Genomic DNA, 23,578 nt, shown 5'->3' on the forward strand with positions numbered 1-23,578 from the left:
TTGTATATATACATAATTTAAATATTAAATATTATTTTATACATCAACTTATTTGATATATAAACACTCTTACAATACTTTAGAAGTAGAATTGCTGAAAACAAATAATTGAATCTTCCCCATTAACAGCTTAGGAAAACAGAAGAAATCAAACCAAAAGGTATAGGAAAGAATACTAAAAGAATACATAAATAAAAAGGAAAATGGAAAAATAATTTAAGAAATTAACAAAGTAAAAAGTGAATTATATGAAAAGGTTGACAAAACTATCTCTTGCAAACTTGATCAAGAAAAATATGATGAGAAGACACATTGCCAATATCAGGCATACAAGAGAAGAAATAGAAATTCTTTGTTTTGTTGTTTCAACTTTTATTTTAGATTTGGGGGTACATGTGAAGGTTTGTTATATAGGTAAACTTGTTTCATGGAGGTTTGTTGTACAGATTATATCAAAACCCAGGTATTAAGGCTCGTATACAATAGTTATTTTTTTCTGCTTCTCTCTCTCCTACCACCCTCCAAGTTCTAAAAGAGTATCATTAACAATTTTATGCTGATGAATGTGGCAACTTAGATTAAATGAAAAATTCATTCCGCAACTATTGCTGCTAAAGTTAGCTTCATCCAGGTGTGCCATCATCACCAACACCTTGTCTCAGCTTGCTTCCTGCCTCAGGGCTTTTTGGATGCTTTCGTTCCCATACTTCTGCAAACTTGAAAGTGCAAGTGTCTTAATATCCCATAGGACAACTCTCGACCAATGCAAGATGAAGAGAAGGTTCAATAGATAAATATTCTCTTTTCTGTGATTTTCAGGTTCACAACTCTGCAGTCAAATTCTCTGATACTTCAAAGGATCTCAGTGGAATCAAGTCCCAATTATTCACAGCTCATAACATACTCTCCTCCTGGCTTCGTTTGCTTCTCTCACTCTTCCCAGTCCTCTATTCCATTTCCTGGCATTTCAGACAATCCATAAGCAAGTTCTCAGGCTCAGGTTTCTGGAAAAAAAAATATAACATCAGTGGGACAAGAAAATTTGAGAAATATCTGGAAAACAGCAGCTGGGGTTGGAAATGACAGAAAATGAACAGAGAAATCATTTGCCCATGATGTCCAAGTAACTTGCTCATACCAAGAAAAGTGTAACTCTCCAACTCACTTTCCATGTTCATCACAACTCAGGTATAGTTCTGATCTTCATCTCCACTCAAGAACACAGTTAGACTACTCTCTCTGGAACAATGGCAGGTGTCAATTCACAAGAATAAGGCGAGCTTATCATTTCCATTCACACTTTATTAGTGTAAAGCTAGCTTGCCATATGGCTACAATTGAGTTCAACTGCGTGAACACTATAATGCTCTAGCAGGAAAGGATTACACATATTTATGAAAAACGATAAAGACAGTCATTTTAATAAAACCCAAGGAAAAAAGATAGTGAAACAGTAGCAATATTTAACTAGATGTTTGGGCACAAGGTTACTTGTAAATATAATACATTCTGGAAGCATATGAGAAATTTTAATGAACTTTAAATTAAGATGCCTGAATTTCAAAAGTAAAGCATCTTTCCCTTATATTACTATTTTACTGTGTTGGAAGTAAATTATAATCAAGTTATTTGTACCAGAAAAATAGATTTGGTACTGTAATTTTTTCTTATTTTTTTAATAGTCCAGATTTTTATCACATAATTGTTCTTATCCATATTTTACTTTCCTAAGCTCATAATCTTCAGAGAGTAAATGTTATCATAGAAGATATATTTTTATATAAATCAATCTAAACTTTTAAACAAATACAATATTTGCAAACTCCATAAATATTAGTTGAAATGCTGAAAAAACTTGGGATTTAAAATTGTTATTTATTTCACTGATGTTGCTTGCGGCCTATAACATTGTTTTTTGTATAATTTATGAGGTACAAGTATAATTTTAATTTATGGATTATTGCATAGTGGTAAAATCAGGGCTTTAATGCATCCATTACCTGAATAACATACATTGTACCCCTTAGGTAATTTCTCAACATTCGCTCTCCTCTCCCTCCACCCTTCCTAGTCTCCATTTAACATCTATGTAGGATTTATACATTCTTATAAATTAACTGGGTTTCTGAGTAGGTCTGATATGAGTTCACTTTATAAAGGAATATCTTTGATGTTTCAGTAACTATTTTCATCCCCAAATTTATCGTATTCAATTGGAAACCCCACATCGAATAATGCAAGAAGTTCATTAGCCCAGATCGACCTGAAAATGTCAACATACCCTCATTGTATGAGATTAATTTTGTGCTATACATCCGGCAGTGATTTTAGCCAAACTATTATGGAATTATAGAAGTCATTAGACTGTTTGAAGACATGCAATTTCATGTTCTCAGCTTACTCCTTAAAGTAGTAACTGTGCGGAAGTCAAATCGAGGCAGCTTCAAACACATAAAATGATCTGCAGTATTCAATTAGTTGTTTCTTCTCATTTTAATGGTCTTATATTTCAACTAAGAAAACTGAAAATCTGTGTAAAAATAGTCTAAAGTTTATGGCTGCCATAAGAGAATGTGAACTGAGGCAAGCAACATATTTTCATTGAATCGTTCCCAGAGGCTTAAGGGAACATAATACATGTTAAAGATAGGTAGAAGCGAATGCTATAGCACAGACTCAGAGCTTCTTTTGAGCCAGCTTAGGAGGATAATACATGTCACTGCAAACCATTCATTTGAGCATTGCACTTAATTACACTCCTCAGGGTAAAAGTGGGCATACTCTCATAATGCTTACTATAGCGTAGTATTCCAAGCACACATTTTTATGTAATGGATTCAAAATGCCTTGCAGATACTGCATAACTATTACTGTCTTTCTTACAATGGTGGGCTGGTCTGAATTTAATGATAGCTACTGTTGGACTCGCCTGTGCTGAGCTAATAATTTAAGTTGAGCTTGTTGAATCTTATTTTTTTGTTTTATAACCAAAGTCTATTTTTAATTTACATATATATGTGCCATCTGCTTCCACGACAAAAAGGAGGTATCTCAGGAAAGGTTCTAAGGCCAAGCTGCAGTGTTGAAAGGCTTATAAATCTATTTTGATTCACATAAACATTACCTCTTTACACAAAATCTGGCATCAATAACAATGATTTATTATTTTTTTATTTCCAACACGAAGGAATGGAAAAGTTAGCAATCATATTTTATTTTTCTTGCTTGCGGTGCAGTCCTACTTGTCATCATGTTTTTCTAAGTTTAAGCCCTAGTTCAGAGGGAATGTGGCTGGTTAATGTAGGTGTTTTAACTGAAGATGGTACTTCTAACTCCATCAACATAGAGAATCTAAGCAAAAATCAGTAGAGAGACCACCAGCTATGTATCCATGGTGTGTCTCTCCCATCACTCACCTCCAGGACTGCCTCCATTTTTTTTTACTTGTTTAAAAACAAGAGTTCCTGGGAAGTGTGCTGGTAGCCTGGACAGAATTGTGAACAACACTCCTTCAAATGTAGAGTATGTTCTTTTTTGCCACTCTCCATTTCCACCTGTCGCCTAGAATAGGATGGAGATGGATGTAAATAGAAAATAAATTTTGTTACAGGAGTCCTCAATTGTCTTAGTGGTAGGTATTCCAAGACCCCTGGTGGATGATTGAAATCACCAAAATTACCAAATCCTATATACACTATTTTTTCTTCTATACATACATACCTAAGGTAAAGTTTATTTGTAAATTAAGCACAGGAAGAGAGTAACAACAATAATAATAAAATATAACAATTACAACAATATGCAGTGTCACTACTCTTGACCTTTGGAGTTATTGTTACATAAAATAAGGGTGACTTGAACACAAGGTTGTGATACTGCAACAGTCAAACTGATAACTGAAAGAGGCTACTTAGCAACAGGCTAGGAGTGTCTGCAGCATGGATCTGCTGAACACAGAGATGATTTGCGTCCAGAGCAAGATGGAGAGGGATAGCACACAATTTCATCATGGTACTCAGAATGACACATAATTTAAAACTTATTAATTATTTCTGGAATTTTCTATTTAATGTTTTTGAAGTATAATTGATCCTGGATAACTGAAAGGACAGAAAGTTAAATTGCAGATAAGAAGTGCTACTGTGGCTGGGCGTGGTGGCTTACACCTGAATCCCAGCACTTTGAGAGGCTGAGGCAGGCGGATCACCTGAGGTCAGGAGTTCAAGACTAGCATGGCCAACATGGCAAAATCCCATCTCTACTAAAAATACAAAAATTAGCTGACCATGATGGCAGGTGCCTGTAATCCCAGCTATTTGGGAGGCTGAGGCAGAAGAATCTCTTGAACCTGGAAGGCAGAGGTTACAGTGAGTCGACATCACGCCACTGCATTCCAGCCTAAGCAACAGAGCAAGACTCTGTCTCGGAAAAAAAAAAAAAAAAAAAAAAAAGCTACTGTATTTTTTGCAAGGCTAAGAGATAATGTTATTTGAAATAATTACAGATGCTTTCAATGATCCTCTAGAAGGATCTGGATTTAATAAAATAAGACTCTAAATCTGGGCTTTGTAAACATATTTGTCTGTTAATTTGTTTGTTCCAGTACTTCTGTTTAATGCAACATATATTGGTCAACTTAGTACATCATTCTAAGATACACTAGAAGTTTGATTTTGTTTTCTACCAAACTTCAATGAAACGAAATCATGCATATATTTTTCATAGCTTACTTTTGCAAATATATTTTAGTAATGTAGAGTTCAATAAAATTCCAGAGCTAAATGTCTTGTGAAGAAACTACAGAAATTAATTGAGTGAAGTTTATAATTTACAGATCTATTAGTTACACTGAAAATTATTCAATAAAAAAGAAACTGCCATTAAGTCAGTCATAGTAGTGGGGAACATGTAACATCACCCTAACTATGATGTTCACTATATTAATTTTCTTCCATTCATTTGTATGTGTTTATTCAGTATCTTCTGGTATTAGTTCATCAACCATTTTTTAAAAATAAAATGCCATAGAAAGGTTAGAGATGGATTGTCATTTTTTTGCAAGAAATTTACCTTGGAACATAGAGGCACCTCTATTTTTATCTCAGTTTTTTTAGAGGGAGGAGGAAAAAATAAAATTTAAATATAGCATTTGTGCAGCCTACAAGATACTGAATGTATCATAAGAAAACAACAGCATTCTTACACTAGTACTAGTCAATTACTGTTATTTCACAATGTTGTTCATCAGTGTAATAGAACAATGAGAAAAGGAAATACACATCCAGCTTAGATAACAGAAAAAAGAAAAACTTTAGTCAGATGAGGCAAAATTAAATATACTTCCAGATATGGTTTGATTTGGCTGTGTCCCCACCCAAATCTCATCTTGAATTGTAGCTCTCATAATCCACACATGTTGTAGGAAGGACCCAGTAGGAGGTAATTGAATCATGGGGAGGTTTTTCCCATGTTGTTCTTGTGATAGTGATTAAGTCTCATGAGATCTGATGATTTTATAAAGGGAAGTTCCCTTGCACATGCTCTCTTGCCTGCCACCATGTAAGATGTGCCTTTGCACCTCCTTCATTTTCTGCCATGATTGAGGCCATCTCAGCCATGTGAAACTGTGAGTCCATTAAACCTCTTTTTCTTTATAAATTTCCCATTCTCAATTATGTCTTTATTAGCAGCGTGAGAACAGTCACTAACTAGGTACACTCCCTAACTAGGTACTTCATGGAACACCAGTGTCTGAGTGATTTCCAGGGACAAAGAATAAAAGAAAAGCTACCCCAGGTTAGTCAGGAAAGTATGCTATTGGCATTTTGCACTTCATAGTAGAGAGAAATAAAATCTGTGTAAATACTCTACTTAAAATGATCTATGTGCCTTTCAACTCTAAATTCAAACTATAAGTTATAGTAAAAACTATAAAATTTGCAGATTACATGTAATGATAATGCTATAAAGTATAAGAATTAGCAGAGGACATAATACCAAAAAGAGAAGATGAGCATGATGCACTATTAATTTATTTTCCTATTGGTTCTTCTAGATTAGGATTCTCACCATCTCTTTGGTGAGTAGTGAGTGGACTATATTATGTTATCACTGTACTGTTTCCATATTAGATGTACATAAGAATTGTATTTTGGAATATGTTTAGTTTTATCATATAGAGAAGAGTATATACATTTCTTATGTTTATTATATCCTCATTTCAAACCCCTTATATACACGTATACATGAACTATGTGACTCAACCAATCTTGCAACTAAAAACATACATGTTCAAATCAGAAAAACTTCAGGTAAGTAATGTGCCTTTTAGAGAATATTTACATTTAAAGAATCTTATTTCCCACTGGATAGACTACATTTTACAGCTGTTGTTATGTGCATAATTACACATACACTGTATGTGCATAATCACACATACACTGTATGTGCAGTGTGTTCCCATTTCCTTAGATCTCCTATGTTTATTCCCTACTCATCCAACTCGTGAAACATCATCCAACTCATCAACTCATCCGACTCATGAAACATTGTCCCCACTCGTGCAAAAAACCTCCCCTGTCTTTCCAAGTTTGTCCAGTGGATTTGTTTTCTCCTGACCAGTATCCATATCAGGTTCATGTATTTTGAACTTATTCTTCCCTTTCTAAATAATATATTGAAATATTTTTCTCCCTGAAGCGCCTTGAACACATTGGTGATGAATGAGGGAAAGTTTTACTGAAAATCTGGGTGACAAAGGTAGGTTACGTAAAAGCAAGGTTGATATGGTTTGGATTTATGTCCCTGCTCAAATTCTTCCTCCATGTGGAATTGGAGGAGGGGTCTGGTGGGAGGTGGTGATTATGGTGATTATTCCTTCTTGCTGTTCTCATGATAGTGAGTGAGTTCTTACAAGATCTGGTGGTTTAAAAGTGCGTGGCACATCCTCCCTCACTTTCTCTCTCCTGCCACCATGTGAAGAAGGTCCTTGCTTTCCCTTCGCCTTCCTTCATGGTTGTAAGTTTCCTAAGGCCTCCCAGTCATGCTTCCCGTTAAGACTGCAGAACTGTGAGTCAATTAAACCTCTTTTCTTCATAAATTACCCAGCTTCAGGTAGTTCTTCAGAGCAGTGTGAAAACGAACTAATACAAAGAGCAAGAAAATAAAATAAAACAGGCTGCTACTTAAAATTGAATAGACGGTGTATCAGTCCTAAGTATTTATTTTCCATTCCTTACCACTCAATATTTTCTACAGTCTCTATTCAGCCCCTATTCTCCCAACCCTCCTTCCGTGAGCTGTGGTATATCCACATTCAGGTAGGCCTCCATTCCCTCTCTTATCTATCAGCTTCTAACCCTTAAATTCTATTCTTTGATTCTTCTTTAAAATAAAGTTCCTACTTTCCTTTTGTATATCACAACAAAAAACCCAACAAAGTCATAAAGGCACTTTGTTAACCATTAGTCTAACCACTCATGATTTCTATCCTTTAGCGATAGAAAGAACAAGATGAGTCTTTGAGATAACAGAATTCAACTATGTTGTTCACAGTTTAATGCAGGAATTTTTCTCCCCAGTAAGTGTGATTAGCAGCAGAAAACGATACAGATTTATTCTCTTTACCTCTATCCCCTGAAGTTTTTTACCCTGACCACAGAAACTCTCCTAAGTTGGTTTGTGTGTTGATTTTTATTTTTCTTTCACGTTCACAAACCTGTGTGTGGGAAACTATTATCTAACACTGAAGAGATTTCCTCAATAGCTGATGAATGTATTACATTTTGATATTTTCTTCTTGATCAGTTGTCAATAAGAACCCTACTACCAAGCCATAATTGGTTTAAAAATGGCTCATAATTCCAACCTTATGAAGTAGGTTTAATAACAAACTATATTCAGAACCACCCTATTTACCTTTCTGTTATAGTATATGCAAATGTAAAATATTTATAAATATGTAAAAAAACCTTTAAATCTGATAAAGTAGTACTTATGTACCTATTCCTTTATCATATAACTATAACATTCAGTATCAATACGGCTTCAAAGTAAATTTGCATTTTATTTACAGAATTGGATCAATTATAGCATACAGGTGAGGTATTTGGGAAATTAAAAAAAAACATGAATAAGAGTAAGACAGATTTGAGATACAAAAGGATACAATTGAAGAGAATAAAGTCAGATGGTGTCATGGGCTTGTAGTATTTAATTAGATACATTTAGGGTGAAAGAGGCTGGGATACTCTAACAGAATAATTTTTGGTTTAAATAAAAACTTACCAATAAAAAAAAGGCTTAAACAATATAGATATCCGCAGTTCACACAGGTAAGAGTCCGGGCAGGGCTAACCCACTGGCTCCTTCTCTAAAATTCTCTTCACTGCATTTTTCAATAAAGCAGCTTCATTCTCAGGCTGGTAACAGTTGCAGGCCTATGTATAATAATATTGTGCAATTGCAGTGTGCAGAAGAGAAAACTTACTCCCTTGTCGCTCTCTTAAAAAAGAAATAGCAGGCTGGGCGCAGTGGCTCACGCCTGTAATCCCAGCACTTTGGGAGGCCAAGGTGGACAGATCATGAGGTCAAGAGATCAAGACCATCCTGGTCAACACGGTGAAACCCCGTCTCTACTAAAATTACAAAAATTAGCCAGACGTGGTGGCACACCCCTGGAGTCCCAGCTACTTGGGAGGCTGAGGCAAGAGAATCACTTGAATCCGGGAGGTGGAGGTTGCAGTGAACCGAATCACACCATTGCACTCCAGCCTGGCGCCAGAGTGAGAATCCATCTCAAAAAAACAAAACAGAAAAAGAGAGAAAAGCCCCTGAAACTACAATAACAATAAAACACATTTAGCCATATCCCTAAACACTCATTCCTCACACGTCCCTTGCTAGGCAGGTCACATATCTTTCCTTCCTGAATGAACTCCTGTGACTTGGAGAATGTTATGTGTTGAATCAGTCACTGGCATGAGGCATGACGTTACTTTAAGGTAAATCAAAGCATACAAATAAAGCTGGCAGGAGCTAGATTTCCCTAAAGTGCATGAATTTTCCAGAGATATAATTACAGTTGATTTCTAAACTCCATCTTATATATCAATTTTTGATCTAGCTTGCCTTCCAAGATATGCTTATTGTTGTATGTGGAATAGCATATGGCTATGTTTTATAACTCTGCACCTCTGGTAAATATAAATGTAATTTTTTTCCAAGAAATATAAGGACCCAATAAAAGTAGTGTGTGCACACTTGTGCTTACATGTGCCTGTTTACACAACTAACATGCTAATCAACTTCAATTGTGGTATCTCATTTATTTTTTATTTAATTTCATTTGAGGTAGGTACTATTATTCGCTGACGTACACAGATATCAAGTTTACTATATAGACAGAGATATAAATATTGACATGGATGTGACTACCTGTAACTGTCTACATTAAATCCTTTTCTTCTAATAATTTCTTTTTCTAAGCAACCTGAGTTGTGGAAAGTAACTTGTTTCTAATGTATTATACTTTTCTTGCTCTGGCAAAACTTTCTGGATGCTGCTGAATTTAGAAGCTATGCTGAATCTAAAATCTTTCTTTAGAACCTTAAGATGTTATTTGGCCTGATTTTATTTCATGTTAGTTCCATCACTATCTAAACAGCCTGTGTGTGATGAGAGTTTGGTTACTGGGGCAGCCATGACTCACTGTGTCTAGCTGTTGGCCACAGCACTATGGAAACTTCTGAGTCTGAATCTGGTGACATCCCATATGTTGTTGACCAGGTTTCCTGTGGTCTAGACAGTGGCCTGAGAGAGGATAATTTTTGTTAATATCTATTCCCTGAGCCATAATATGTAAATATTGCTTATTTAGGTATTTTCAAAATTGTCTCAAAACTCTTCAATGTTTTTGTATATAAGCTATCATCTTAAGTTACAACAGTGAATATTTAGTGTGTGTGCTTATTGTCTGGTCAGGCATGTTTTGGAAAGAATTTCATGAACTACAATACTTTTCACTTTATAATCTTTAGTTTTAATGTTCATATAATTATGTTTGAAAATTTTATAATATGGTAAAATCTGCTAATATTCACTGTGAGGAGTTTTATTTGAAATACTGTGCCGTTTAATGACAACTACCTGTCTATCATCTATCTAATCAAATTGTTTTACTACCAGAAAACCTAAGACACAAAACCAAATATTGATTTAAAACCATCATCCGAGACCTGAATTATTTACTTACAGAATATAACTTGTTTTAAATTTCTCTTTAATAAATAATTTACTGTAATTTCATTTAAGCAATTCCTTTTCAGAAACATCTTAATTACCTAAACCATAGTACATTCCAATGCCATTAACGTTTCCGGGGGGAAAACAAACTAACAAAAAACAAATCAGTTTCTGTTCTCTGGTATTATAAAGTTTACATAGGTAGATGGATAGATAACATATAAGTAGATATATTCAAGTTATTTACATACTTATTTTTTGACTTGATTACTGCTAGGTCCTATGAACCATATAATATGTCTCTTTTTAAAATTGGTAAATTATTATATTCCCCTTAATTATCTCTACTCTTGAATGACTGTTAGAAGCTTCTGATTTCCCAGCACTTCTGAGGAAATGCAGTGGAAATTCCTGTACACTGTCAGGGAATCCCCTCTTTTACCTCTTTTTGCCAGGGAAATCCCTGGAAGAAAATTCTACTTAATTTTTAGGAGCATGCCATTTTCTCCAGGAATTCCTGTCCATTCTTTGGAGACTGTGATATTAGAATCATCAAGGGAGCAGGTGAGTATGCCAGTGAAATATACACCAAGCCAAATCAGGTAGTTGTACTCAAGTCAGATGTTGTAAGTACAGCAATAGAGTAATGTAAAATGTTGGAAATGGGCCAGAGTTTAAACATACTGGTATTATCAAATGAAGTCTGATATTGTAACATTAAATTTTAGAATAAAAATTTATTGACTTCAAAATAGTAGAACTGGAACTAGAAATGGAACAGACGGGATTTGTTTAATTCAAACACATGACTTGAGACAATAGAGAATTCTCACAGGCTCCAGGCCACGAAGTTTTATCTTCTTTGTATTTTAATTTCTGTATAGTTCAAGTACTTGTACAATCTGACTAGAAAAAAATCTTGATTGACTTAATCCACATAATCACACTATTTCTATTGTTATTATTTCTGGAACTAAAGAACAATAAAAAGCATTTCTTTATTTCCTGCTCAGAATTGCAATATTTTGCCATTGTGTCGTTGATTTCCAGATTAGAATATTTGCTACCAAAGGCTTTGTGTTGTAGCATATACCTACTAATATTTTTATCCTTCCACGATCACTGCATAGTATTATTTTCTTTACCTTGGGATACATTGTGATTATTATAATATTTAAGATCAAAGGAATTGGCTCTTAGTTTGTGAAGTAAAGTATCTGAGATTGGTATTTATTTTTTTCCTATTTTTTGAAACAACCTGGCCTCTGCAATTGCCAATATCCTGTGGCAATTAGTCATTGCCACTTTTATTTCCCAGAAGACACAATTCAAGCTTCAGCAAGTTTTCCCTTCCACACATGTCTTATATTGTTAAGCTATTGGCAATATTTTTAAAACTGTTTGATCATCTAGCTTTTGTCTTCATCTTCTTGTTTCTGGGAAATTGAATACAGTTTTAAAATATCTTCCTTTGCCACTTTGAAATAATGACATCTTATTGATAATGTGCCAACGCTGATGATGAGTAGATATTTGTAAGTATGAAATACTTAAAATTACATTTCAAAATTGGTCACATTAAAATATAATCATTGGAATTTGCATGTAGCAGAAATAACTGAATAACTTTACATTAAATGCAATTATTCTGTTAGGGCTTTTCTTTTACATTGTCCTTGATTCTCTCACCATTGTATGCTGGGTGCGAGGAGAGGAAGATACCTTGTTTCTTTTGTGCATCAAGAGCAATTATATCTGGGAAGTGTTATCAACACCTGGACTTGATTGAGATTGAGATTTTGAACTTTGAGTCTGAACCTGATGATACTGGAATGAAATGAGACTTTAGGTGGGAGGGTCTTGGAAAGAAATGAATTTGCATGTGGAGGAAATGAAAATCATTTGGGAATAGAAGGCCTACTCTGGTGATTTTAAAACATGACCACAAATTCTTTACTATTTCTTCCAGTAAGAGGTAGGGATGTATCCTTCTCCCTTGAATTGACTGTCATAACCAATAAAATATAGCAGAAGATACTATTTGACTTCCTAAGCTATGTCATAAAATGCCACGAAACTTCTACTGTATTCATTGAAACACTTCATTCAGAAGCCTGTCTTAGTCCATTCAGGCTTCTATAACAAAATAACATAAACTGGGCAGCTTATAAATAACAGAAATGTATTCCTCATGATTATAGAGGCTGGAAAGTCCAAAATCAAGATGCCAACAGATTTTGTCTGTTGAGGGCCTGTTTCTTTATTCATAGATGGCGCCCTGTTGCTATATCCTTACATGGGGAAAGGGGAAAAGAGGCACAAATCCCATTTATGAGGGCTCCTCTTTCATGACCTAATCAACCTCCCAAAGGCCCACATCCTAACCATCACCTTGAAGTTGAGAATTTCAGCATATGAATTATGAGGGGGCACAAACATTCTGATCACAGTAGAGCCTTAAGCTTCAATATAGAAAGACCAACTATTGTAATGTGACATGCTTCAAGGAGGTTCACATCAGGTGGAATTTGTGACAGGAGCCAGGGTAGATCCTCAGTTGACAGCCCCAGGTGAGCCTGTCTTTGAATCCTCCCAATCCGGTTTTGTCAGACATGTATATGAAAAAGTATCCAGATGATTCTAGGTTGCAGTTACTCCTAGCCATTGAAATCTTCCCTGTTAAGTCTCCAGATACCATGAATCACAAACAAGCCATTCCTGCTGGCACTCTGAATTCTTGACCTACATAATCTGGGTACACAATAAAATAGTCATTCTTTACACCACTAAGTTTGCTTTTATTTGTCATGCGATAGTTGGGATAGTTGGTAACTGGGACATGTACTCAGCATAAATCAACGTAATGAATTTCAGCACCTATTTACCTATTTCAGCTTTAAAACCATGATTTGAAATTTCAGGTATAAAATTAATTGAAAAATTTAAAAGAATTCCTGCTCATAAATTTACAAAATAGTGTATATTTCTACGTAAACATGGACATTAAATATTTACTTAATTATAAAAGGATAGCTGTGTGTTTTGTTTCAATAACAAGTACTTAATGTTAATCAATGGTTTATTTGAGTTTCTCAGGGCTTATTTACTTTGAGCACCTAATATGGTTTGGCTCTGTGTCCCCATCCAAATCTCACATTGAATGGTAATAATCTCCACATGTCAAGGGTGGGGCCAGGTGGAGATAATTGAATCATGGAGGGTCTCCCCCATACTGTTCTCCTCATAGTGAATAAGTCTCACAAGATCTGATGGTTTTGTACGTGGGAGTTCACCTGTGCGAGCTCTCTTGCCTGCGGCTGTGTAAGACATGACTTTGCTCCTCATTCGCCTTCCACCATGATTGTGAGGTCTCCCCAGCCATGTGGAACTATGAGTCAATTAAACCTCTTTCCTTTATAAATTACCCAGTCTTAGGTATGTTTTTAATAGCAGGGTGAGAACAGACTAAAACAGGATGCAAACAATAGAAGTATTTTGTAAAGTACTTAATACTCATTTGCTTATTTATAAAGAGAGAACACGAGCTGAATAAACATGTTGTCCTTTACTCTCCCTGTTTTTTTTCTGACTTCCAACCCATATCTCTAACGTAAAGGATAATTACCTAGCATGCTGAGTGTAAGTATTTTGAAGTCTTAAATCCCAGAATCTGAACTAAAAACTAAATAGTACAAATTTTTTTGTAAAAGATAAATGTCAAAGAACCTCATGATTCAAGTATACACACACACACACACACACACACACACACACACTAGCTTTCAAATAATTTTTACATAGTTACGTACATATTTGCTTTACCTCTAACTTTAGACTTGAAGATTGTCAAATTTGGAAGAGTTTATCCAAATTATTGAAGACAATCCCATGTGAAATTAAATATCAATAAACGTTGAATGATATTAACTAGTGATGTAATGTCATCTGAATATTTAAATAAACATAATAATTTAAATTTACTCAGACATAACTTTTCCTTATTAGTATGACATGGATGTTTTCATTGAGGAAATCTCAAAGCCATATCACTCTTAGGGGACAAATACATGAAGGCAGGCAGATTAATTTTTACCTTTCTTTTGCTTTTGGTAAACAATCTGTGGCATCTCTTTCAACATGACCTTCAGATTTGACTTTTTGATTATGTGGTTGTATTAGTTCATTCTCACACCAGAGACTAGGTAATTTATGAAGGAGGGAAGTTTAATTGACTCACAGCTCCACATAGCTGGGGAGGCTGCAGGAAACTCACAATTACGGCAGAAGGCAAAGGCAAGCAAGGACCTCCTTCATATGGCAGCAGGAGATAGAATTGTAAGCAGGGGAAATGCAAGAAACCGATAAAACCATCAGATCTCCTGAGAACTCACTCACTGTCATGAGAGCAGCATGGAGGAAACTGCCTTGGTAATTTAATCAACACCCTCCCTCCACACATGGGGAATACATGTCCCTCCCTCAACACATGGTGATTACAATTCAAGATGAGATTTGGATAGGGACACAGAGCCAAACCATCAGTGGTCAATATGCATCTTCCAGTATAAGAATTGCTATAGGGCTCATGAAAAACATATAACTGTTTTTAGTTAGTGGAGTACGAGTATATTCAAATCCTCCATTTGGAAATTTGCAAACTTCCTGCACATGGAAAAAATGTTATTTATGCACAGAGTAGGAAAGAATTGATATTGCACAATGCTGCTGAGCTTTCTTCAGAATCTGAGTGTTGGCATAAGTAAAAAGTCAAATTATTTTGTAATAATCAGTTGTAATAACTCTATTTTAAATATTTTAAATTAATTTCCCTTTACCAAAGCCAAGTCCATCTTCACAAATATCTGTCTATATCACACAATCAAGAAATCTCATTGCCCAAAGTAAATTTCATTTAAATGTTTGTTGAAACATTGTGTTTCAAAAACCATTAATGTTTTTCTTCACTAAATTGAAGATAGTCCTACATTTTTCACTGAAAAAAATACTAAGGAATGTGCTCAACTTCACTCCAAATAAATTGGATAAACGCATACATACCTGCCTACCTCCATAAATATATAAGGTATTTTCTCCAAAATATACTTTATATTAGGGCAACATAAATATAAAGAAACACCACATATTTAAATGACAAATAGAAATAGCATAAAATGAAAATAAACCTTAAAGTAAGCATCTTATGCTTTTAAATACAAATTTTCAAAATGTTCATGTTTTTGTAATAAAAACAATATGTTATAGGGAAATAGAATAGGCCAGAAAAAAAAATTGAAACATAGTTTTGTTATGTGTTTAACTGTAGAAACCTAGAGTAGTTTCCCAATATCTGAATGTCCCTTTCACTACAAAATCTTCTGTCAGTGTTGTTGTGTGAATTTATGAAGGACAAGGACATAGCAGAAGGCCACATATAGGTACCTTCTAAATGAATGTCAGCTTTTTTCTGTTTTTCTTCTCCCTTAGAGCAGGACCAAAGTATTGATCATCCTTAGATATGCTAGTGTCTTGAAAACAGTGACATAAAATACATGGCTGTATTTTACGCTGATTTATTATCCAACTTCTATGAATTTTTTTTAGAATTTTAGTAAGATATTTTAAGTAATTTTCATTTATGTTGTAAAACAAACAAGCTTATCAATTTATAATATAGGGAATACTTCAGATTTTAGTGCTGAGTTGAATTTATTCTATGAATTAAACGAAATTGATATGAAGATTGTTGTAATTTAGAGTGGTAAAACTTGTGAAAAAAGTAAATACATGTGAAAAAGTCAATAAATAAAGCAGAGGCATATGTAATTAATTTTAAAAGCCTCCTTCCTTTACCTTCACCCTTAGTCATGCATGTTAAAAAAATACCAGACTATTCAGACTAACACTATGATTAATCAAGTTCTACATTTGAAAGGAAGCCTGTTAAGTTTCTGTATAAATTATTCTGCTATTTGCTATCCTAACATTGATATAATTATACCCTCCTTTTTAAATTTACCAATTTTATGCAGTATTTATTAAGTCCTTTTTATATAAGATGAGGAATTTAGTGTACTTATAATTTCAGGACTCTTTCTTCAACTTCCCAAGTTTTGGTAGTTATACAATTTTTGTTCTTATTCATTTATTCATTCATTCATTAAAAAATATTTAGTGAGGCCGGGCATGATGGCTCATGCCTGTAATCCCATCCCAGCATTTAGGGAGGCCGAGGTGGACGGATCACCCGAGGTCAGGAGTTTGAGACCAGTCTGACCAACATGGAGAAACCCCACCTCTACTAAAAATACAAAATTAGCCGAGACGTGGTGGCACATGCTTGTAATCCCAGCTACTCGGGAGGCTGACGCAGGAGAATCGCTTGAACCCAGGAGGTAGAGGTTGCAATGAGCCGAGGTGGCGCCATTGCACTCCAGCCTGGGCAACAAGAGCAAAACTCCATCTCAAAAAAAAAAAAAAAAATTTAGTGAGCACACTATGTGCCAGTCACTAATCTAGCTTCTAGGACTATAACAGGGAACAGCACAGACTTGGTGCCTACTGACTCGGAGCTTGAATTTCAAGGGAAAAGACAGATAATAAAAATAAATAAATGAATGAAACCGCTACACAGTGATATAGCATCCACATCTTCTAGCCTTTATAGAGAATATTGATGGTGCCATTTTGAGTGATAGTTGAGCAAAATCTCTCTTGAGTTAGTATTTAAACTGAGACCTGAAGTTTGAGAGGGAAACAGCTAGGCAAAGACCAAGGTCACAGAGCATTCCTGGTAAAGAGAATCCAACTACATGGCAACATCTCAAAGGTGACAAAAATGTGATAATGTGAGGAAGATATTAGAAGATGAGGTTCAAATTGTTTTGTAACAATTTTGTCTTTGTCCCTCTACACTGGGCCCTATGTCTGTATATGTGTCCTCGTATGTGTGTGTGCATGCATGTGCCCTTTAAAATCCATGCTTATATTATTTTCACCTTGTCCACCCCAGTAATGTTTTCTTTTTTTCTAATATCTTTTGCAAAAACCACTTATTTGTCTCTCATTGATCAGAACTGATTCATGTGATTGACTAAATCTGGAATAGAGGTTGATGCTTGGAGCAGAAAAGAAATCAACCTAATTTGAACAACATGGGAAGATTGGAAAACTACTGATTCTCTAAAGGGCGATTGATGAATTGTTACTACAAAATGGGTGAATGAACCCTGACCAATGAGTGGTCACTACAGAAGTCCTGAAACAACAAAGTAGGCATGTCAGTAGGCAATCAGACTTCAAATCTAGCTATGAGTTGGAAACTTGAAAAATTGAAGTCATCAAGAGATAGATGATATTTAAGCAATACAGAAAGTTTAAATCAAGTTGGAGACATGATAGAAAATAATAAACAGCACATTACCTAGCCCTGCGGAACTCTAATATAAAGCTTGGGTATATGGTAAGAGGTCAGTAAAGCAGTTGACAAAAGAATATCTCACTCATCTGTATAGCTGGTGATCAGTAGGGGGAGTTACATTAGGCTAAATTCTTCTATAGACTTTATAGAAGCCTTTATAGAACCTTCTATAGGTTCTGCCTTTAAATGTCCCTAGGATCATTCCCTGTGCTTCGTGAATGTTCACTTAGAGTTTAGTTTCTCTAAAGTAGAGTTGAGAAGGATGACTCTCTCCAATACAATGATCTTGCATTTGTTTTGGGTTACACTGGTTCTACTCAGTTGCTCCTTTAATCCAATATCAGTGTTATGCTCTGGAAAGTTCTCAAAATTAGTGCAATGAATTAATAGCACACTTTCTTGCTTTCCAGAACTATGTTTTGGATTTACACACCTTAAAATGAATTTTTCTTCATTTCCACAGGATATTGGGAGGGAAGGAGGTAAATTCCTATCCTCAACCTGCCACTTTCCACTAGTAGTCCAAACGTTACCTCTATAAAATAATTTCCTGAAGGTTCTGTATGATTAAAAAAAATCCTGCTGTATAAACCAAGTAATAATTTCCCCCTGGAAACTGAAATTAAGGATAAACAGTTGAGTGAAATTAACACTTAACTAATGTGTTTTCTTTCTAATTTATTAAATATTTTAGAGCTTTGGAAGCAAAAGCAGCAGCTGTTTTATAACTTTCCAGAACACCTTTATTATAATCAACCTATTTCATGTAACACTCTGATGTTCTTAGTTTTACTTGTAATTAGACTTTTGCCTCTCTAATTGCACCAAAATAGTAATAAATGTTTTTAAAAAGATTTTATCCCTTTGAAAAGAGAATGAATTTATCCATTAGCTTATTGGCATCCATCATCTTATAGAGGTCAGTTCGCTTAAATATTTTGGATGGAATACATCTTCCTAACTCAGTTTTCTCTTAAAATGTTAGGAAAAAAGCCTTCAAGACAACTACCACAGAAGTCAGGATACTTGCTTCAAATGATGCTGCAGCATTGTTACTAGTCCTAGTATTATAAAATAAATGAAAGGTATCATAGAAACAAGTACATAATAGACACCCAATCCATATTTGCTTACTCTTTTAAATAAAAGGCAATATCATAAAAAAGTTAATTGATCTCTAGCTGGAATGTTGTCCTTATTAGATAGTTTCACATTCAAACTGAAAAAACATTTCAGAATTTGATATGAAACCCATGTACATGGTTTACATTCATTTAAAACCATATATTTTGCTCAATTGTTTTTTCATTTCTTTTCTGGCACTGCCTAAAACCAGACGATATTACACTACAAAAAGTGAATTGGTTACTAAGCCTTTCCAGCTGTGAAAAAGGAAATAAAATCCCATACTTCTTAGGCACTATGTATAAGAAAAACATTTTTCATGGCAAGTAAATATATGCTATAGCTCTTTACCTCCAGGTGAGTGGTCTTATTTTAAATTTTTAAAATGGTTGTGACACTAATGAAATTTCAGCTAGGCATATGGGGATATTGTTTGATTTTGTGGTTAATTCTATCTTTTCCTTATTCTTTAAGTAAAACTGGATTTTTTTTTTCCTGTATGATAAGAGTTGATGGTTTCTAGTATGAAGCTGGCACAATAGCCCTAAATTATAAGTAGAAATACATCAATTCTCATTGAATCTCTTTTTTCAATAATATAATGACATTGGCCTGTTATGTCACTTTTCTAAATCTAGTTTCCTTATCTATACATGTGATTAATAACCAAATGATATCAAACCCATTGTGTGTGTGTGTGTGTGTGTGTGTGTGTGTGTGTTAAAGAATTTAACTCATTGATAGACAAAGAGCAGACTCACTGCAAATGTTGTTTCTGTTCTTGTTCTTATTATTTTTCTTGTTCTATAAAAAGGACGTACAAATCAATGTCAGCCTTCATAGGATCTCTTCCTGGTTTTAACTTTGTCAGAATTCCATATACTGGTGTTTAGATGTTCTAGTTGGAAACGTATAGCCATAAACTTTTAGTGGACAAATAAGTAGACTTTGATAAAGCTGCAGCATCCTGTTGTTTTGTAATAAGCCAAAAGAAATGGTAGCCTACAAGAATGAGAAATTCATCTGTCTCCTGTGTTGTATATTTGGTTGCTGGGATACCATGTCTTCTTTGGAACTATACTCCGTTTGGAAGGCACATACTTCAAGATTCTCCTAGAAAAAGAGCACATAAAATGAATTTTTGGATCTAGCTATATCTGAGATTATTTTTATGTTGCTTTCACCCTAGATTAATAGTATGGATGGTATATTAGCACCCTGCTGCTATTGTAAAATATTACCACAAAGTTGATGATTTAAAACAATACAAATTTCTTTGTATTGGCCTGGAGACTTTTGCTTTGAGAAAGCCTCCTCTTCAAGTATTTTCCAAAAGGATACCTGTGCCTGGATCTCCTACTATGACTTTTAGCCAGACTGGTAAACCTGACAGCATTACTTAAACTTCTACTTACATGGCGGTTCCTTACATTGCAGAATGGGACATAGAGCCCCCGAATGACACTCACCAGTTTAATACACTGCCTATGTGGTCCAGTGTCCACCCTGTTTACATCTATCCTATGAAGGAAAGACACCAATGGGGCCTCAATCTAAGAACTCTGATAAACCCCTCTATTGAAATGCTGTAATTGTTTCAAGTTTCTGAAAACTTCATAAAATACATTTTCCATATTGCATTAAAATTTCTGGTTTCTGTTTATTTTTCCCCTATTCTTTCTACCCCAAGGTAGGAGAATGGGAGAGGGACAAGATGGCTGTGGTAGTAAGGGTGGAGTTAGGAAGGGGAAGCCACAACTTAGTGTCTTAAAACAATACAAATGCATTATCATGCAGTTCCGGAGGTTAGAAGTCTAAAATTGATCAATAGAACTGCACTCCTTTTAAAGGTTTTACAGAAAAATTTGTTTCCTTGCCTTTTCTAGCTTTTAGATACTTTCTGCATCCTTGACTTGTAGAAGTGGCCTATCTTATATCTTCAAAGCCAACAGCAAATATCTGCTAATCACTCTCTCTCTCTCTCAGTTCCAGTCTTCAATCACATGGTCTTTTCTGATTCTCACACTCCTGCCTCCCTTTTGTAGGACCTTCATGATTACATTGGGTCTACCCAAATAATCCAGAATAATCTCTCCATCTCAAGATCCTTAACTTAATATCCCCAGAGTCTCCTACTTTACACATAACATATTCACAGGTTCCAGGAATGAGGATATAGTTATCATCATCATGGAAGGCCCAAATCTTATAATCTAATTTATCTAAATTAGTCATGGGTGGGGCTTTCACTGTTATCCACTCTGGGGCAAAATTATTCTCCATCGGGAGATCTGTGAAACTATAAAACATAATATTGGCTCCTAAAATACTATGGCGAGATAGGGATCAGATAACGTGAATAGATATCCAATTCACAAAAGGAATCACCAGAGCTGAGCAATTTCAAAATCTGTTTTTGCATTCAACATTAGGTTTCAAAGCTTGAGAATCATTCTCTGTGTTTCCTGGCTCTGCTGCTATTGTAGAGACTCTACATGTTTGCAGCTGAGTAGTTTTATCATTTTGTTTTCTACATGTAGAATTTGGAGAATTCCATAGCCTTCCCTCCTTTTGTTCCGTCTCCCTTTTAGTTCAAGCTGACATTGAGTATGTCTGTTGGCACAACATTCTTAAGAATCTTGCAAATGTTCCTTGTATGTTTCAGGGATTCTCTCCACTAGACAAGAGGCTCATCCGCAAATCTTTCTTTTATAATACCATCTCTATTCCTGGCTTCTGCTTGGAGGGCTGAGGGGAACCATGATTCACTGCTCTAATCCCTTCAAAAGGCCATGTGTGTAATTGAATACTCTGATCCTTTGATCCTTCCAAAGTATTAGCAAAAGGTTGTCCAGCCACACCTTGGCTTTCTGTCCAGAACAGGCTTTCTTGATTATGAGTCTCCTAATTTTAGTGCCTTTGCAACCTGGATTGGCTGAGAATTTCCCAAGTCGTCAGGTCCTGTTTCCCTTTTTCCTAACATTGCTTCCCTCAATCTCTCTCTTCTCACATTTCACTGTAAGCAATGGGAAGAAACAAGGCTCTACCCTCAGCATATTGCTTGGAAATCCCCTCAGCTAGATATTAAAGTTCATTTCTTATAGGTTCTGCTTTCCACTTAACTGTAGGACACAATTCCACCAAGCGTTCTGCTACTATGTAATAAAGATTCCTTTTCCTCCACTTTCTAATAGCGTTTTCCTCATTTATGAACCCTCACTAGGCATGCCTTTAATGCTTGTATTTCTACCAATATTCCATTTATGATGCTGTATTTTCTAAGATGTATGAGTATAGGATGGGTGAAAAATATTTTTACTCAGATTCTGTAGTTAGTGCTTCCTGTGAGAATTACCATGCCATTCTAATTCCCAGGTTTTTTTTTTTTTAATGTGACCTGCTTTCCATCTGAAGGCACAGTTTATTAAAATCTGGTAGAGATTTTATGACCCCTTGAACTAGAAACCGATGCACTTAAATTACACTTTTTATATTAACATGTCTATAATTTATTTTCATAATTTTTCTGAAATCTGTTATTCAGTTATTGAAACTCCAGGGTTAATCCCATTTTGAAATCTTTTTATTTTGTGCATTCTGTGTTCTATATTATTTATTTCTGTAATTTTTGTAGGATTTGAAACACTGTTACTAATCTCTGATTTTTAACTTAAAACTTACAGCCTACTGATTATTCTGGACGCATTATTTTTTTCCATAGGTCATTATTTATATAATTTGAGGAATTTTAATATTTTATGATGCCTATATTTTACATGATTCCTTTACCATACTTGTTTGTTTTGATATTTTTATTTAAAGGTTCTTAAAAATAGTTGGTGATCTTCAAATGTTCATTTGTAATTTAAAACATCACTTTAAAAATACTCTTTTGACACAGTGTGCATGAGTGGGACTTGTCAACTAGTGATCTTTACTAGTGTAATCAGGTAGGGCACAGACATTGCCTCATGATACTTCCAAAACATTAATATCAGTTGTCTTGTTCTTAGAGGCCACTGGTTATCCCCAAAGAAGAGTTCTCTAATTGGCTTGTGGCAGGTGAGGGAGGGAATGGTAGATTTTCATTGCAATGCTTATGTTTCCCTGTGCGGTCACAGCCCCTCAGTTACAACCTCCAACCTGCTTCATGTTCCTGGGAGGAGAGCTTCAGTGGTCCAGCCTCTTTAGAAAGTATACAGTATACATTGTTTTTTGTTTGTTTGTTAGTTAGTTTGTTTTTTCTTTTTCCCTTGTGAAGTAAAAATAGTTACATGGCTGCACGATGTTGGAAAGGGATTGGGGACTCCAGTTTCTGACATATTTACTTTAAACTGTCAACCCAATTTCAGTCCTATATCATTTTCTGTATGTTTAAGAGGGATCTGATATCTTCACTATCTAATATTTTGAAGAATCAGTGATGTTAATGATGCAGTATGCTAGATTTTATGACATTTATCTTTCAATTAAAGAAATAGTATTCACTCTTTTCCACTTAAAATGGATACTTTTTTAATACTGTATACAACATTTTAGATGATAACTCTATGGCCATTAATTTTGAGGATTTATTGTTGTTAGATTTGTCAAATAAATACATGTATGAATGTTTTCAAAACAGAGTACAGAATGTTTTATAGTGAAATCTAATATTCATCGTACTGCAATTTTCTCATCACCAGTTCTGTTTTCCAGAAACTCTCTTGTGACCCTGTAATGAGTGCCTGACTTTGTCACTTGCACAGTTTCATAGAGCAGGCTTCCACTTCCACTTAAAATCTGTCATTTAAA

At 34.9% G+C, this 23,578-nt stretch overlaps 1 long non-coding RNA gene across 1 annotated transcript; it reads right to left on the reverse strand.

Annotated features, from left to right (window-relative positions):
* Positions 1 to 8,292: 8,292 nt before the first annotated feature.
* On the reverse strand, positions 8,293 to 19,769 carry LOC131381241 (uncharacterized). Its single transcript, XR_009209858.1, has 3 exons — positions 19,546 to 19,769; positions 9,710 to 9,810; positions 8,293 to 8,438 (listed from the first exon to the last, which is right to left on the reverse strand). It is a non-coding gene; the product is annotated as an uncharacterized LOC131381241 (long non-coding RNA).
* Positions 19,770 to 23,578: the final 3,809 nt, after the last annotated feature.

Source organism: Hylobates moloch, unplaced genomic scaffold (assembly GCF_009828535.3).
Source record: "Hylobates moloch isolate HMO894 unplaced genomic scaffold, HMol_V3 SCAFFOLD_14, whole genome shotgun sequence".
Taxonomy (NCBI): Eukaryota; Metazoa; Chordata; class Mammalia; order Primates; family Hylobatidae; genus Hylobates; species Hylobates moloch.